The following is a 4,048-nucleotide window of genomic DNA, read 5'->3' as shown; positions in this document are numbered from 1 at the left end:
TCAAAAATTACTTAAATCTGGGATGTTACTGCCTTTTCATCTGATGCATGGAACAGAGCGCAAAATATAAATGAGTGTAATTCTGAATTTTAAAGTAAAAAAAACAAACAGGTGTGCTTCAGGAAACTAAAATAATAATAATAATAATAATAATAATAATAATGAGAAGAAGAAGAAAGATAACCCTAACCCTAGATAATCTCCACAAACTCACACTGTAAAACTTCAAAGGGAAGTTTGTTACCTTTATTGGCTGACTTTGATGTGAATTAATATTTACAAAAATATTTATAAACCACATATTAACATATTTTAGTTACAGTTAAATATAAAACCTTATTATTATTAAAAAGTAGTATCTTAAATGTTTGCACTTAATAAATATTTAACTATTTTTACTTACAAAGTGAAACGTAACAAAGAGCTTTTAGGTTCTACTTTAAGTCATCAAATGAAAATGAGTATAATGCATGAACAACATTTTATTGAATTATTTATAAACAAGTAAATGCAGATCCATGGCCTGTCATAAAATATTCATGTTAAATACAGTTAAAATTACAAAAAGAATTACAATTTATTAAGCTCACAACAATTTACTATATAAATGTTTTTGAAGCTGTATCCTATTTGTACAAGAAAGTACAAGAAAAAACATTTAATTCTGATCCATCAGATGCACATCCTTTAACGCATCCTGTTCACACTTTAATTATTAACACAGAAATACTTAGGAAATACAAAATCTTCTTTACAGCTGTTATTCAGAAATGTGGGAATGCATTCTTTTTTTCTTTTTAAATTGTCGCCTAATCTGTGTAAGTTAGTCAAATTTAAACCAAATATGCACTGTCTCTTCCATGTCCTTGTGTATTTTAGTCAATGATTAACCAAATATGCACATCCTCTTCCACATCCTCAGGGTCCTCTGGAAAACATTAATCCCTGTAACACATCCATATAGTCAGGAGTTAATGTGTACTAAACTGAATTATAAGTAAAGAACTTAAAATATTTGTAAATCTTAATTCTGATCAACATTTACAAATCACACATGCACAAATCCTAGACTAGAATAGCTAAATTCTGGTTAAGGAAAAAAAGAATTTGTTTACAAATGTTACCAACATCACTAACAAGGAAGTAGGTAAGACCAAAGAGCATGGAACAGTGAAAACACAGATGGGTGTAGACCTGAACCGCTGTATGGTTATAAAATGCATAAATAATTAAACCTTGTTAAGAGCAATCTGAGTCATAAAAGCTGAGGACAGTGAAGGAGTCAAAAAAGACCCAAAAGACCCCCATTTTAGAATTGTACAGACTGGATGAGTTTTGTGGTCTGTTGTGCTTGAATACTGTAAGTCTAATAGAGTTCTTGTAAAAAATGAATGATGCATTTCTGAAGAAAAGTTTAGGTTTTATATATGTAATATTATGCCATTTTTTTCATATGATTAAACTTAGTTTATACAACATTTAGTTCTAGTCTACTAATTTAACTTGACAAGCGATACTGAAAGAGTGACACTATTTTATAAAACAGCTCTAGAGCATTTACGTTTTATAACCCCACTCATTTTCAAATAATTTCCAATTTAAGCAATAGTTTATTACATTGAAACTGTTACTACACTGACTGCTGGTTGTGATATAATGCATTGACAAACATTTGGCCATATTGTGTCTGAAATGTCAATTATTAAGTATTAATTTATTGTTTACAAAATTATTGCATAATTAACAATTTTGTTGCTGTAATAAATATCAGCACTTGGCCTGCAAATTTATGTCTAAAGCCAAATTACAACATTGCGCTGATATTCAGAATAAATGCACAATTGCTTAACATGCTCATGAAATATTGATTTAATACAACTAGTTTCTGGTTATTGGGGAGGAGACTCCATATTAATGTTATTTCTGTATTTTTCCACTCAAATATTTAGAGTTAAATTATTACCTAGTTCCAAATTAATTTAATAAGATAAGATATACCTTTTTTTCTTTATTTGTCCCACAGTGGGGAAATTTACAGCAGCAAAAAACAATGTGCAAACATAAAGTAGTGTTTAATGATAATGCATTCATTGTTCCATGTATAAAGACAAAAAAAGAAAAAAAGACATAATCAAAAATAAATAAATAATTTATACACAGTACAGTGTATAAATACAAAGAAAGAAAAAAAAACAATACAACACAGTATTTACACTTTTAATCAAATCAAATTGCACTAGCTTTAATTAATGTAAAACTGCTTACCTCATTATCCTCAAATACACTACCGTTCAAAAGTTTGGGGGCACTTTCTTACTCCATGATCGTTCCTGATTTTTATTTCTTTCTACATTGTAAAGGAATGCTGAAGGCGTCCAAAAAAGCATTAATCTCATTTGAACAGTTAATGATAAGATGTATCTGCTACTTATGTTCTATAAAGACTTCATAACACTGCTCGCCCTTCTGGGATGGTCTTTATGAGAGCCAGTTTCATTATGGTGCTTGATGGATTTTGCAAATGCACTTGACAATACTGTTCTTGCAAGAACTATTACAGAAAGGATGACCTCTGTGTCTTAAAATAACAACTAACTGTTGTTTTTGTTGTTGTTATGTAATTGCCTAATTCCATATGTGTTATTTTATAGTTTTGAAATCCCCAGTATTGTTGTAAAATGTAGAAAATAAATCACTAAACAAAAACAAAGAAATTTGCAAGTGACCCCAAACTTTTGAACGGTAGTGTAGCTGTGTACTTCCTAAACCTGGACAGATATCTGCTCATCAGTTTTCATATATTGGTTCCTAGATGATAAGAAAAAGAGAACTAATAGAATTTAAATGACTGTATTTGACAAAATGTTAGTATAGCAATAGCTAACTTTATCAACATTGGGGCTGAGATTAAATTAAAATTAGATTGCAAATAAACTAAATAGACTGCTTACATTATCAGGTTGAGCGGTGTGACCCATCTGGGTGCCCGTTCTACTCATAGTCATATTAACATAGTGTGAATCCTAATAATAAAATAAAGTGAATTGGTTAGTAATAAGCACATCAGGAAATACATCCAATGAAATACAAACTTTAAAATGATGAATGCATCATTATGACTTATTAGCTGACTATTAGTTAGACTAATTATGGTAATTAGAACTTCTGCATGCTATGGGGGAAATATAAAATTCTATGGTAAATATCTTATTGTTTAACAATAGTGTCGAATAACCATGATTTTCTGGGAAGAATTATGTAAATTTAATGTAAAAAGTAGGTCTTACTGAGGAGAGAGCAACTGTCTGCTGAAAATCACATTCAACCCAGTCACAGAAGTACTTTCACCCAGAATCTGGTGACATTATGTTTTCTTAAAAAACACTTTGACATTGATACATCAGTGCAGAAGGGCAGCATTTTAGGTATGCCTGGCTGTGTGGAGCATACCAGTATGGTGACACAGCTAATTCGGGAGGCCAGAGAGAACAAAGGCAACCTGTCAGTGTTCTGGCTTGACCTAGCAAATGCGTTAGGCTCCATTCCACATAAGTTAGTCCAGCTTAAGCTGATAAAGCATCATGTTCCAAACAGGTATAGAGACCTTATAGCCGACTACTTTAACAACTTCAGGATAAGAGTCTCTTCTGGAACAACTACATCAGCTTGGCATAGGGTGGAGATAGTGCAACTTGTGAAGATACCTATCTCTGTGACGATACCCATCTCTGCTGACCAAGTCCGCTAAGCCAGAGTGCAGGGGGCCCCAAATGAATTCTGGACAACGGCAGCCATCCACCAGGGTGTTCATGAATGACTTAACAGTCACAACAGAAGCAGCGCCAGGCTGCCGTTGGATTCGAGAAGCTAATTGAATGGGCCCGGGTGCATTTTAAACCTTCCAAATCAAGATCTATGGTGCTAAAAAAAGGCTAGGTGGAGGAGAAGTTCCGGTTTTATATCCTAGGTACAGCCATACTATTAATCTAAGATATGCCAGTCAAGAGCTTGGGCAAGGTTTTTGACAGCTCTCTGAGAGATTCATCAT

The 4,048-nt window shown here is 32.5% G+C and overlaps 1 long non-coding RNA gene across 1 annotated transcript; it reads right to left on the bottom strand.

Moving 5' to 3' along the window:
• Positions 1-536: 536 nt before the first annotated feature.
• LOC128520011 (uncharacterized) lies at positions 537-3,023 on the bottom strand. Its single transcript, XR_008357901.1, has 3 exons — positions 2,952-3,023; positions 2,266-2,808; positions 537-945 (listed from the first exon to the last, which is right to left on the bottom strand). It is a non-coding gene; the product is annotated as an uncharacterized LOC128520011 (long non-coding RNA).
• Between the last annotated feature and the right edge of the window lie 1,025 nt (positions 3,024-4,048).

The sequence above is a fragment of the Clarias gariepinus genome, chromosome 4 (assembly GCF_024256425.1).
Source record: "Clarias gariepinus isolate MV-2021 ecotype Netherlands chromosome 4, CGAR_prim_01v2, whole genome shotgun sequence".
Lineage (NCBI taxonomy): Eukaryota > Metazoa > Chordata > Actinopteri > Siluriformes > Clariidae > Clarias > Clarias gariepinus.
The sequence above is the reverse complement of the archived record's forward strand: the minus strand, read 5'-3'. Positions and strand labels throughout refer to the sequence as shown.